Source organism: Triticum urartu, chromosome 7 (genome assembly GCF_003073215.2).
Source record: "Triticum urartu cultivar G1812 chromosome 7, Tu2.1, whole genome shotgun sequence".
Classification (NCBI taxonomy): Eukaryota; Viridiplantae; Streptophyta; class Magnoliopsida; order Poales; family Poaceae; genus Triticum; species Triticum urartu.
The window spans coordinates 531,226,100-531,241,831 of NC_053028.1; positions in this window are offsets into that span (position 1 = coordinate 531,226,100).

Sequence of the window (15,732 nt, forward strand, 5' to 3'; positions counted from 1 at the left end):
CCGCACAAACCAACTAGCAATGTAAACATCCTAAAGGCAAATCTTGGCACATTATTTTTATTTTTAAACTTTATAAAAGAACACAACAGAAATAAATGACTCTCTAAAACTTCCAGTTTGTCTCCCTGGCAGCGCTTTCTTTAAAGCCATTAAGCTAAGCATATAGTGCTAAAGTAATGGATCCACCCGAATCCCAAGGTATATCAAAGCCAATTTGAATTAACAATGATCTGTGATTTAGTAGTGAGCACAAAGTAACATATATCATGCAACAACGAAGTCTAACTCTCTTCCTATGCATCGGCATGTCAGAAAAGAACAATTCATGCACACATAGTAAAGGCCAATGCATAGTATAAACAGTTTCTTGCAATTTTATCATATTGGAAACATGGAGAGGCGGAGATGTAGTTCCTCTCTCATAATAATTGCAAGTAGGAGCAGCAAGCACATGCATATTATATCTATCAAAATCATCATGTGTAGTAGTAAAATGCAACCCATCAATATAGTCCTTAATAAGGGCAAACTTCTCCGATATAGTGTAGTCGGGAGAATTCAAAAAGATAATAGGACTATCATGCGTGGGTGCAATAGCAACAATTTCATGTTTAACATAAGGAACTATAGCAAGTTCATCTCCATAAGCATAATTCATATTGGCATCTTGGCCACAAGCATCATCAAAAAGGGATATTTTAAAAGAATCAACGGGATCATAACAATCATCATAGCATTCATCCTTCAGTAAATTCGAAGGGAAATTAAACAATGTATGAGTTGAAGAGTTACTCCCATTAGAAGGTGGGCATGGGTGATACGTCTCCAATGTATCTATAATTTTTGATTGCTCCATGCTATATTATCTACTGTTTTGGGCAATATTGGGCTTTATTATCCACTTATATATTACTTTTGGGACTAACCTATTAACCGGAGTCAAAACAGAACAAAATCAACTAGAGAAGTTATTTTTGGAAGGAAACCTACCGGATAGACTTGGACCCTACGTCAGAAGATGAAGGAGGTGCTCATAAGGGTAGGGGGCGCGCCCACCTGCCTCGTGGCCCCCCCTTCGGTCCACCGATGTACTCCTTTCACCCATATATACCTACGTATCGTAAAACTTCCAGAACAGAGATTAGATCAGGAGTTCCGCCGCCAGAAGCCTCCGTAGCCACCGAAAACCAATCTAGACCCGTTCCGGCACCCTGCCGGAGGGGGAATCCCTCTCCGGTGGCCATCTTCACCATCCTGGTGCTCTCCATGACGAGGAGGAAGAAGTTCTCCCTCGGGGCTGAGGGTATGTACCTGTAGCTATGTGTTTGATCTCTCCCTCTCTCTCTCTCTCTCGTGTTCTTGATTTGGCACGATCTTGATGTATCGCGAGCTTTGCTATTATAGTTGGATCTTATGTTTCTCCTCCCCCTCTTCTCTCTTGTAATGAATCGAGTTTCCCCTTTGAAGTAATCTTATCGGATTGAGTCTTTAAATATTTGAGAACACTTGATGTATGTCTTGCCGTGGATATCTGTGGTGACAATGGGATATCACGTGATTCACTTGATGTATGCTTTGGTGATCAACTTGCGGGTTCCGCCCATGAACCTATGCATAGGGGTTGGCACACGTTTTCGTCGTGATTCTCCGGTAGAACTTTGGGGCACTCTTTGAGGTCCTTTGTGTTGGTTGAATAGATGAATATGAGATTGCGTGATGCATATCGTAAAATCATACCCGCGGATACTTGAGGTGACATTGGAGTATCTAGGTGACATTAGGGTTTTGGTTGATTTGTGTCTTAAGGTGTTATTCTGGTACGAACTCTAGGGCTGTTTGTGACACTTATAGGAATAGCCCAACGGATTGATTGGAAATAATAACTTTGAGGTGGTTTCATACCCTACCATAATCTCTTCGTTCGTTCTCTGCTATTAGTGACTTTGGAGTGACTCTTTGTTGCATGTTGAGGGATGGTTTTATGATCCAATTATGTTAGTATTGTTGAGAGGACTTACACTAGTGAAAGTATGAACCCTAGGCCTTGTTTCCTAGCATTGCAATACTGTTTACGCTCACTTTTATCACTTGTTACCTTGCTGTTTTTATAATTTCAGATTACAAATACCTTTATCTACCATCCATATACCACTTGTATCACCATCTCTTCGCCGAACTAGTGCACCTATACAATTTACCATTGTATTGGGTGTGTTGGGGACACAAGAGACTCTTTGTTATTTGGTTGCAGGGTTGCTTGAGAGAGACCATCTTCATCCTACGCCTCCTACAGATTGATAAACCTTAGGTCATCCACTTGAGGGAAATTTTCTACTGTCCTACAAACGTCTACACTTGGAGGCCCAACAACGTCTACAAGAAGAAGGTTGTGTAGTAGACATCAAGCTCTTTTTTGGTGCCGTTGCGGGGGAGGTGAGTGCTTGAAGGTATATCTTTAGATCTTGCAATCGAGTCTTTTAGTTTCTTGTTTTATCACTAGTTTATTTTATAAAAGAAAACTAAAAATGGAATTAAGTTTGCCTCATACACTTCATCTTTTTAATATCTTTCCTGAGTATGATGGAAAGGATAATTGTGCTCAAGTGATAGAAGAAGAAATCTATAAAATGTTTGGCACCAAATATTTGAATGATGAGCATGATTGCAATGTTGTTAGTATGAGTTCCTTGAATATCCATGTTGCTAATGATATGCAAAGCCACAAGCTTGGGGAAGCTATGTTTGATGAAGATGATATTTTTTGTCCCCCAAGCTTTGATGAGCAAATTTATTATGATGAAAGCATGCCTCCTATCTATGATGACTATTGTGATGACACGTATGCTTTAAAGAATAATGATAACAATGAAACTTGTCATCTTGATTTCAATTTTCAATCCCATGATAGTTACTTTGTTGAGTTTGCTCCCACTACTATTCATGAGAAGAATTTTGCTTATGTGGAGAGTAGTAAATTTTCTATGCTTGTAGATCATGAAAAGAATGCTTTAGGTGCTGGTTATATTGTTGAATTCATTCATGATGCTACTGAAAATTATTATGAGGGAGTAATATATGCTTGTAGGAATTGCAATAATACCAAGTTTCCTCTCTATGTGCTTAAAGTTTTGAAGTTATGCTTGCTTTGCCCTCCTATGCTAGTTGATTATTGTTCCCATAAGTTGTTTGCTCACAAAATCCCTATGCAGAGGAAGTATGTTAGACTTAAATGTGCTAGTCATATTCTTCATGATGCCCTCTTTATGTTTCAATTCTTATCTTTTATGTGAGCATCGTTGAAATCATCATGCCTAGCTAGGGGCGTTAAACGATAGCGCTTGTTGAGAGGCAACCCAATTTTATTTTTGTTCCTTGCTTTTTGTTCCTGTTTAGTAATAAATAATTCATCTAGCCTCTGTTTAGATGTGGTTTTATGCTTTTAATTAGTGTTTGTGCCAAGTAGAACCTTTGGGAAGACTTGGGGAAAGTCTTGTTGATCATGCTGTAAAAAATAGAAACTTTAGTGCTCACGAGAATTGCTGCCATTTTTTTTATTGGAGAGTGATATTTATTTAATTCTTTTTGCAGATGATTAATACATAAATTCCTCAGGTCCAGCAATTTATTTTAGAATTGTATGAGTTCCAGAAGTATATGTTTGATCCAGATTACTACAGACTGTTCTGTTTTTGACAGATTCTGTTTTTCATGTGTTGTTTACTTATTTTGATGAATCTATGGCTAGTAAAATAGTTTATAAACCATAGAGAAGTTGGAATACAGTAGGTTTAACACCAATATAAATAAATAATGAGTTCATTACAGTACCTTGAAGTGGTGATTTATTTTCTTATACTAACGGAGCTTACGAGTTTTCTGTTAAGTTTTGTGTTGTGAAGTTTTCAAGTTTTGGGTAAGGATTCGATGGACTATGGAATAAGGAGTGGAAATAGCCTAAGCTTGGGGATGCCCAAGTCACCCCAAGGTAATATTCAAGGATAGCCAAGAGCCTAAGCTTGGGGATGCCCCGGAAGGCATCCCCTCTTTCGTCTTCGTTCATCGGTAACTTTACTTGGAGCTATATTTTTATTCGCCACATGATATGTGTTTTGCTTGGAGCATCAATTTATTTTGTTAGGACTTGCTTTCTGTTATTTAGAACAATGTTTTGCATCTTTTATTTCAATAAAAGTGGCATTGATAGCCTTTACTATGCCTATTTTAGAAATCCACATGTTGCTGTTTGAAAACAGAAAGTTTACCGATGTTGCAATAATTCCCTAGAAAAGTAAGAATGTGATAAAATATTGATACCCTTTTGCATATTAATCTCTGATAAATTTACTACAGTGGGAATTTTCTTTTATAATTTTTGGAGCTAGGGAAGCATGGATGTTGCTGCATTCTTTACAGACTATCTTGTTTAGGCAGATTGCTATTATGTTTGCGTTGTTTGCATATGTTTGCTTCTTTAATGATTCTATTTGAGGATAGGAATATTAAATATGCAGAGGCATTTAGTATTCAATTTTGAATAATAATTTTAGTGATTTGCTATAGTAGAGTATGATAAGGGTTTTGCAATGGTTTATACTAACTTATCTCACGAGTCCTTGTTGAGTTTTGTGTGGATGAAGCTTTTGAGATTTAGGGAGACCGTGATATGAGAGGAATTAAGGAGACACAAAATCTCAATCTTGGAGATTCCCAAGTCATCCCAAGATAATATTTCAAGATTTCTCAAGCATCTAAGCTTGGGGATGGCCCGGTTGGCATCCCACCTCTCTTCTTCAACAATTATCGGTTAGTTTCGGTTGATCCTAAGTTTTTGCTTCCTCACATGATGTTTGCCATTCTTAGAATGAAATTTTATTTTGCTTTGTTTTCTGTTTGAATAGAATACCAAGATCTGAAATTATTAAATGTTAGAGAGTCTTCACATAGTTGCATAATTATTCGACTACTCATTGATCTTCACTTATATCTTTCGGAGTAGTTTGTCATTTGCTCTAGTGCTTCACTTATATCTTTTGGAGCATGGTGGTATCTTTATTTTGAAGAAATAGATGAACTCTCATGCTTCACTTATATTATTTTGAGAGTCTTAAATAGCATGGTAATTTGCTTAAAATCCTAATATGCTAGGTATTCAAGAATAATAAAATTCTCTTATGTGTGTGTTGAATACTAAGAGAAGTTTGATACTTGATGATTGTTTTGAGATATGAGGATGGTAATATTAGAGTCATGCTAGTTGAGTAGTTGTGAATTTGAGAAATACTTGTGTTGAAGTTTGAGATTCCCGTAGCATGCACGTATGGTGAACCGTTATGTGATGAAGTCGGAGCATGATTTATTTATTGATTGCCTTCCTTATGAGTGGAGGTCGGGGACGAGCGATGGTCTTTTCCTACCAATCTATCCCCCTAGGAGCATGTGCGTAGTACTTTGTTTCGATAACTAATAGATTTTTGCAATAAGTATGTGAGTTCTTTATGACTAATGTTGAGTCCATGGATTATACACACTCTCACCCTTCCACCATTGCTAGCCTCTCTAGTACCGCGCAACTTTCGCCGGTACCATAAACCCACCATACACCTTCCTCAAAACAGCCACCATACCTACCTATTATGGCATTTCCATAGCCATTCCGAGATATATTGCCATGCAACTTTCCACCATTCCGTTATTATGACACGCTTCATCATTGTCATATTGCTTTGCATGATCATGTAGTTGACATCGTATTTGTGGCAAGGCCATCGTTCATAATTCTTTCATACATGTCACTCATGCATCATTGCACATCCCGGTACACCGCCGGAGGCTTTCATATAGAGGCATATCTTGTTCTAAGTATCGAGTTGTAATTCTTGAGTTGTAAGAAAAATAAAAGTGTGATGATCATCATTATTAGAGCATTGTCCCAGTGAGGAAAGGATGATGGAGACTATGATTCCCCCACAAGTCGGGATGAGAGTCCGGACGAAAAATAAAAAAAAAAGAGGCCAAAGAAGCCCAAATAAAAAAAAGAGGCCATAAAAAAGATGTAGCGACCAGACCTCAAACAGTCTGATCTCTGTGCTCCGGTGTCATCCCTGGATCAGTAATGCTGACACCACACAGTACTCGGAGGATTTATAGCAGAGTAGCAATCACACACTTATTACATCGAGTGTCTCAAAAGAGAACTTATTACAATAAATATGGCTTAAGGCCATCTAATAACGATAACAGCGGAAGGCTTGGAAGATAAGCGAGTCCATCAACTCCAACGGCATCACTGAGTATAGAACCACGACCTAAAACTCCTCAATCGTCGTCTGAAAAGTCTGCAACATTAACGTTGCAGCCCGAAACGGGTCAGCACATGGAATATGCTGGCAAGGTAACACATAGAGAGTAATGGAAATGCAACAACTATACTATATGCATATTTGGCTGGTGGAAAGCTCTATGGTTACAGTTTTTGCGTAAAGCCAATTTTCCCTACTTCAAAGGAATAAAATTAATTACTATCATGGTGGTTGTTAAACATTGAGAATGGTTGACAGCATTCTCAATCCCAATTAAGTAACATCATTAAAACCCAAAAATATTAATTTAGGGTAACGTGTTGAGATTCACATGATAATCCAGGTACTAGATACTCAAGATGTCCATAACCGGGGACACGGCTAACCATGATTAGTTTGTTACACTCTGCAGAGGTTTGCGCACTTTTCCCCACAAGACTCGATCGCCTCCGTTGGATTTCTCGCACTACATGGTGTTTGAGAAACGGATGACCGAGACACAGTCTTTCAGAAGCACTAGCACCTTACGACGGATAGACCGGTACACCTACTTTCCCCTACATCTGCTAGTCTACCATGTAAGAGTTCGCACAACTTAGTCAACTATGCCAGAGCCCATAATGGCTTGTGGCTGCACACGGAAGTTTCTAGTATGAATAATCTCATGATCCCTTTGAGCCTGGGTGGCGGTCCAAAGAAAAACAGGCAAGTCCTGGAAACCCTAGGTGCCTCAATCCACCCAGATGTGTGTTAGGTTGCCACCTTAGATAAACCCTTAATTAACAATCTCACATCTGTCATGGATTTCACTCACCCAATCCACGTCTACTAGCATAGCATGGCATAATAAGCAAACGTAGAAGTAATTCCCAAAGGTTTGATAATAAACAGGTAATAGGTACTCCCTCATCTACTACCCATCCCACAATTTAATTAGATCATAATCATGTAGTGTGTGAAGATTGATCTAATGCAATAAAACTGGGTTGTAGAAAAAGGTATGATCAAAGTGTTACTTGCCTTGCTGATGATCCGCGTAACCTAGAGATTCGAAGTAACAGGCGGCGCACTCCGGGTATTCTATCGCAGACAAACAATAAGCATACAATAAGTACTCATCTAATGCACAGGTAAAACTCAAAATAGAAGATCTAACCAGAAAGTTCAACTTAAGAACCCTGGTTTGCAAAAAGAATCAAATCGAACGAAGCAAAAGAAATCAAACGGCGAAAGAAAACAACTTCGTTCTAGTAATCTGGATCTAGGGCAAATTTTACAGTAGCAAAAACTTGTTTAAGTTGATTATTCGGAAAGAGGGTTTCGAGACGAAATTCCAGGCGCTTGAATCGCCTGATTCCGATAAACGAGCGAAAAGTTATACTAAAACGAAAATCAGATCAGAAATCGCGATCAGAAAATAACCGCGGAAAATCCAATGAAAAAAGAAAAACGACAAACAGAACTTTTTTTTAAAACAGCACGGAAAACGAGGCGGCGGCGAACCTCGGGCGGCGTGCAACTCCGGCGGCGGCGGAGGGCGACGGCTAGGGTTAGGGCGGCGGTGGCAGGCTGGCTCGGCTCGGGCCTCGGGCGCGCCTTATAAAGGCCCCGACCAGGCAGAGTCCTGGCCGAGTACGGCCCATAGTCGGTTTCGCGTTTTTTTAAATAATTCCGCTCGGAAGAAAAATAAAAAGAAATACTAAACGGACTCCAAAAATCACGAAATAAATTTTGCCGGGTTTCTAAAATCAAGCCCGATAAAGTGAACATTTATGTGGGCCCAAACTACAACTTTGAAAAATGCGCATTTTTCCTAAATTCAAATAAAAATACCGAAAAACTTCGAAATAAATCTTATTTGATTTTTTTATTAAATCCTCAATATTTCTATATTTTGGGAAAGTCATTTTATTCCCTCTCTCACATTTTTTCAATAGAAATAATTGATGATAAAATAAATAAAATCGAATGATCCTGTTTACACAATTTGAGAAAACTCGAATATGTAAATAACGAAATCCCCAACTCTCTCGGTGGGTCCTTGAGTTGCTTAGGATTTTCTAGGATCAAAACCAAAAGCAAAATAAAACATGATATGCATGATGACCTAATGTATAACATTCCAAATTGAAAATTTGGGATGTTACAAAAGAGAAGGCACAAATAAAAAATAAAAAAATAAAAAAAATGAGAGAAAAAGAGAGAAGGGGCAATGCTACTATCCTTTTACCACACTTGTGCTTCAAAGTAGCACTATGATCTTCATGATAGAGAGTCTCCTATGTTGTCACTTTCATATACTAGTGGGAATCTTTCATTATAGAACCTGGCTTGTATATTCCAATGATGGGCTTCCTCAAAATGCCTAGGTCTTCGTGTGCAAGCGAGTTGGATGCACACCCACTAGTTTCTTTTGTTGAGTTTTCATACACTTATAGCTCTAGTGCATCCGTTGCATGGCAATCCCTACTCACTCACATTGATATCTATTGATGGGCATCTCCATAGCCCGTTGATACGCCTAGTTGATGTGAGACTATCTTCTCCCTTTTTGTCTTCTCCACAACCACCATTCTATTCCACCTATAGTGCTATGTCCATGGCTCACGCTCATGTGTTGTGTGAAGATTGAAAAAGTTTGAGAACATTAAAAGTATGAAACAATTGCCTGGCTTGTCATCGGGGTTGTGCATGATTTAAATATTTTGTGTGGTGAAGATAGAGCATAGCCAGACTATATGATTTTGTAGGGATAACTTTCTTTGGCCATGTTATTTTGAGAAGACATGATTGCTTAGTTAGTATGCTTGAAGTATTATTATTTTTATGTCAAAATGAACTTTTGTCTTGAATCTTTTGGATCTGAATATTCATATCACAAGTAGGAAGAATTACACTGAAATTATGCCAACTAGCATTCCACATCAAAAATTATCTTTTTTATCATTTACCTACTCGAGGACGAGCAGGAATTAAGCTTGGGGATGCTTGATACATCTCCAACGTATCTATAATTTTTGATTGCTCCATGCTATATTATGTACTATTTTGGGCAATATTGGGCTTTATTATCCACTTTTATATTACTTTTGGGACTAACCTATTAACCAGAGGCCCAACCCAGATTTGCTGTTTTATGCCTATTTCAGTGTTTCGAAGAAAAGGAATATCAAACGGAGTCGAAACGGAACGAAATCAACTGGAGAAGTTATTTTTGGAAGGAAACCTACCGAATAGACTTGGACCCTACGTCAGAAGATGAAGGAGGTGCTCACGAGGGTAGGGGGCGCGCCCCCTGCCTCATGGCCCCCCCTTCGGTCCACCGACGTACTCCTTTCACCCATATAAACCTACATATCGTAAAACTTCCAGAACAGAGATTAGATTGGGAGTTCCGCCGCCAGAAGCCTCCATAGCCACCGAAAACCAATCTAGACCCGTTCCGGCACCCTGCCGGAGGGGGAATCCCTCTTCGGTGGCCATCTTCATCATCCCGGTGCTCTCCATGACAAGGAGGAAGTAGTTCTCCCTCGGGGCTGAGGGTATGTACCAGTAGCTATGTGTTTGATCTCTCTCTCTCTCTCGTGTTCTTGATTTGGCACGATCTTGATGTATCGCGAGCTTTGCTATTATAGTTGGATCTTATGTTTCTCCTCCCCCTCTTCTCTCTTGTAATGAATCGAGTTTCCCCTTTGAAGTAATCTTATCGGATTGAGTCTTTAAAGATTTGAGAACACTTGATGTATGTCTTGCCGTGGATATCTGTGGTGACAATGGGATATCACGTGATTCACTTGATGTATGTTTTAGTGATCAACTTGCGGGTTCCGCCCATGAACCTATGCATAGGGGTTGGCACATGTTTTCGTCGTGATTCTCCGGTAGAACTTTGGGGCACTCTTTGAGGTCCTTTGTGTTAGTTGAATAGATGAATCTGAGATTGTGTGATGCATATCGTATAATCATACCCACGGATATTTGAGGTGACATTGGAGTATCCAGGTGACATTAGGGTGTTGGTTGATTTGTATCTTAAGGTGTTATTCTAGTACGAACTCTAGGGCTGTTTGTGACACTCATAGGAATAGCCCAACGGATTGATTGGAAATAATAACTTTGAGGTGGTTTCGTACCCTACCATAATCTCTTCGTTCGTTCTCCACTATTAGTGACTTTGGAGTGACTCTTTGCTGCATGTTGAGGGATAGTTTTATGATCCAATTATGTTAGTATTGTTGAGAGGACTTACACTAGTGAAAGTATGAACCCTAGGCCTTGTTTCCTAGCATTGCAATACTGTTTACGCTCACTTTTATCACTTGTTACCTTGCTGTTTTTATAATTTCAGATTACAAATACCTTTATCTACCATCCATATACCACTTGTATCACCATCTCTTCGTCGAACTAGTACACCTATACAATTTACCATTGTATTGGGTGTGTTGGGGACACAAGAGACTCTTTGTTATTTGGTTGTAGGGTTGCTTGAGAGAGACCATCTTCATCCTACGCCTCCTACGGATTGATAAACCTTAGGTCATCCACTTGAGGGAAATTTGCTACTGTCCTACAAACCTCTGCACTTGGAGGACCAACAACGTCTACAAGAAAAAGGTTGTGTAGTAGACATCAACGGGTAGCTAATCCGCTCTTCCTCTTTTTGTTCTTCGCTCTCCTCATCATCTTTTTCATCCAATGAGGCCACAGTTTCATCAATTCCTTCTTCCATAGACTCCTGCAAAATATTAGTCTCTTCTTCGACAGCGGAGGACTCCTCAATATTTGGTTTAACATAGGCATTAGAAGCATAATTATCATAACAATATTTAAGTATGGCAAAATTTTCAGATTGGTAAAGTGTAGCATCATACTTTCCAATCAAAGAAGCAATTTCATAAGAACCCTTAAAAGCAACAAATTTTCAATTTGTTGAACATCATAGTAATTATAAACAACCTTAGCATACGAAGATATGATTCCATTATCACTAAACTCACATTGGTAGGGAAGAGGTGTTTCTTAGGGTCTTCATAACAACAAGTAAAATCCTATATTTCACATAAATTCCAAGCATAGCATTGCAAACGATTAATTTTATCTAGTAAAAGTTTCCCTTTTTGAGATAAGCGGTGTCGCACATAACAAGCATGCTCATCTAAAGATTTTCCCTCAACGAATTTCAACTCTTGGAACATCTCATATGCTCCATGTTGTTCAAAACACTTTTGAAGTCCCGGTTCCAAGCCGTAAAGCATGGTGCACTAAACTATCAAGTAGTCATCATACCGAGCTTGTCAAACGTTCATAACGTCTACATCTGCTCCTGCAACCATTCTGTGACCTAGTGGTGCATCAAGGACATAATACTTCTGTGTAGCATTGAGGATAATCCTTAGATCACGGAGCTAGTCCACATCATTGCTACTAACATCTTTCAACTTATTTTTCTCTAGGAACATATCAAAAAAATGGGGAGCTACATCGCGAGCTATTGATCTACAACATAGTTATGCAAATACTATCAGGACTAAGTTCATGATAAATTAAAGTTCAATTAATGATATTACTTAAGAACTCCCACTTAGATAGACATCCCTCTAATCATCTAAGTGATCACGTGATCTATATCAACTAAACCATGCCCGATCATCAAGTGAGATGGAGTAGTTTTCAATGGTGAACATCACTATGTTGATCATATCTACTATATGATTCATGCTCGACCTTTCGGTCTCAATGTTCCGAGGCCATATCTGCATATGCTAGGCTCGTCAAGTTTAACCCGAGTATTCTGCGTGTGCAAAACTGGCTTGCACCCGTTGTATGTGAACGTAGAGCTTATCACACCCGATCATCACGTGGTGTCTAGGCACGACGAACTGTCGCAACGGTGCATACTCAGGGAGAACACTTATACCTTGAAATTTTAGTAAGGGATCATTTCATAATGCTACCGTCGTACTAAGCAAAATAAGATGCATAAAAGATAAACATCACATGCAATCAAAATATGTGACATGATATGGCCATCATCATCTTGTGCCTTTGATCTCCATCTCGAAAGTACCGTCATGATCTCCATCGTCACCGGCATGACACCATGATCTCCATCATCTTGATCTTTATCAACGTGTCGTCACATGGTTGTCTCGCCAACTATTGCTTTTGCAACTATTGCTATCGCATAGCGATAAAGTAAAGCAATTATATGGCACTTGCATCTTATGCAATAAAGAGACAACCATAAGGCTCCTGCCAGTTGCCGATAACTTCAACAAAACACGATCATCTTATACAACAATTTATATCTCATCACGTCTTGACCATATCACATCACAACATGCCCCGCAAAAACAAGTTAGACGTCCTCTACTTTGTTGTTGCAAGTTTTACGTGGCTGCTACGGGCTGAGCAAGAACCGTTCTTACCTACGCATCAAAAACCACAACGCGGTATAGTGATTGCTTTTTGATCTTCAGAAAGAACACTATTCATTGAATCCGATTCAACTAAAGTTGGAGAAACTGACACCCACTAGCCACCTGTGTGTGGAGCACGTCGGTAGAACTAGTCTCGCGTAAGCGTACACATAATGTCGGTCTGAGCCGCTTCATCCAACAATGCCGCTGAATCAAGAATCAAATAGTGATGGCAAGCAATATCTATATACCCACACCCACAACTCCTTTGTGTTCTATTCGTGTATATAACATCTACGCATAGACCTGGCTCGTATGCCACTGTTGGGGAACGTAGTAATTTCAAAAATTTCCTACGCACACGCAAGATCTATCTAGGTGATGCATAGCAACGTGAGGGGAGAGTGTTGTCTACGTACCCTTGTAGACCGTAAGCGGAAGCATTATGAAAACGCGGTTGATGTAGTCGTACGTCTTCATGATCCGACCAATCCTAGTACCGAAAGTACGACACCTCCGCGATCTGCACACGTTTAGCTCGGTGACGTCCCATGAACTCTCGATCTAGCTGAGTGTCGATGGAGAGCTTCATCAACACGACGACTGATGACGGTGATGATGAAGCTACCGGCACAGGGCTTCGCCTAAGCACTATGACGATATAACAGAGGTGGATTATGGTGGAGGGGGGCACCGCACACGGCTAAGACAATGATCAACTTGTGTGTTCTAGGGTGCCCCCTTCCCCCGTATATAAAGGAGCAAGGGGTGGGGGCCGGCGGCCTCATAGGGTGCGCCCCAAGGGGGGAATCCTACTCCTACTAGGAGTAGGTTCCCCCTTTCCTAGTCCAACTAGGAGGGGAAGGAAAGAGGAGGAGGGGAGAGAGAAAGAGGGGGCGCCCCCCCAAGCCCTAAACCAATTTGGTTTGGGCCTAGGGGGCACGCCCCACAGATCCCTTGCTGCCCTCTATTTCCACTAAGGCCCATGAAGGCCCATTGACCCCCCGGGGGGTTCTGGTAAGTCCCTAGTACTCCGGTATTTATCCGATGACCCCCGGAACCTTTCCGGTGTCCGAATATAATGTTCCAATATATCAATCTTTATGTCTCGATCATTTTGAGACACCCCGTCATGTCCGTGATCTCATCCGGGACTCCGAACAACCTTCTATATATGAAAACACATAAACTCATAATACCGATCATCATCGAACGTTAAGCGTGTGGACCCTACAGGTTCGAGAACTATGTAGACATGACCGAGACTCATCTCCGGTCAAAAACCAATAGCGGAACCTGGATGCTCATATTGGATCCTGCATATTCTACGAAGATCTTTATCGGTCAAACCGCATAACAACATACGTTGTTCCCTTTGTCATCGGTATGTTACTTGCCCGAGATTCGATCGTTGGTGTCTCAATACCTAGTTCAATCTCGTTATCGGCAAGTCTCTTTACTTGTTCCGTAATGTAACATCCCGTAACTAACTCATTAGTCACATTGCTTGAAAGGCTTATAGTGATGTGCAGTGCCGAGAGGGCCCAGAGATACCTCTCCGATACACGAAGTGACAAATCCTAATCTCGATCTATGCCAACTCAACAAACACCATCGGAGACACCTGTGGAGCATCTTTATAGTCACCCAGTTACGTTGTGACGTTTGATAGCACACTAAGTGTTCCTCCGGTATTCAGGAGTTGCATAATCTCATAGTCATAGGAACATGTATAAGTCATGAAGAAAGCAATAGCAACAAAGTAAACGATCATCGTGCTAAGCTAACGGATGGGTCAAGTCAATCACATCATTCTCTAATGACGTGATCCTGTTAATCAAATGACAACTCTTTGCCCATGGCTAGGAAACTTAACCATCTTTGATTAACGAGCTAATCAAGTAGAGGCATACTAGTGACACTCAGTTTGTCTATGCATTCACACATGTACTAAGTTTCCGGTTAATACAATTCTAGCATGAATAATAAACATTTATCATGATATAAGGAAATATAAATAAGAACTTTATTATTGCCTCTAGGGCATATTTCCTTCAGTAGGGCAGCGCGCCTAGGGGGGCAGGCTGCCCCCACTCTCGTGGGCCCTCGTATCTTCACCGACCTACTTCCTTCGCCTATATATACTCTTATACCCTGAAAAGATCCAGGGTAGCCACGAAACCACTTTTCCACCGCTGCAACCTTCTGTACCCATGAGATCCCATCTAGGGACCTTTTCCAGCGATCTTCCGGAGGGGGATTCGATCACGAAGGGCTTCTACATCAACACCATAGCCTCTCCGATGATGTGTGAGTAGTTTACCACAGACCTTTGGGTCCATAGTTATTAGCTAGATGGCTTCTTCTCTCTCTCTTTGGTTCTCAATACAAAGTTCTCCTCGATGTTCTTGGAGATCTATTCGATGTAATTCTTTTTGCGGTGTATTTGCTGAGATCCGATGAATTGTGAGTTTATGATCAAGATTATCTATGAACAATATTTCATTCTTCTATGAATTCTTATATGCATGATTTGATATCTTTGCAAGTCTCTTCAAATTATCAGTTTGGTTTGGCCTACTAGAGTGATCTTTCTTGCAATGGGAGAAGTGCTTTGCTTTGGGTTCAATCTTGCAGTGTCCTTTCCCAGAGACAGTAGGGGCAGCAAGGCACGTATTGTGTTGTTGCCATCGAGGATAAAAAGATGGGGTTTATATCATACTGCTTGAGTTTATCCCTCTACATCATGTCATCTTGCCTAATGCGTTACTCTGTTCTTATGAACTTAATACTCTAGATGCATGCTGGATAGCGGTCGATGTGTGGAGTAATAGTAGAGATGCAGAATCATTTCGGTCTACTTGACACGGACGTGATGCCTATGTTCATGATCATGCCTAGATATCATCATAACTATGCACTTTTCTATCAATTGCTCGGCGGTAATTTGTTCAGCCACCATAATATATGCTATCTTGAGAGGAGCCACTAGTGAAACCTATGGGCCCCAG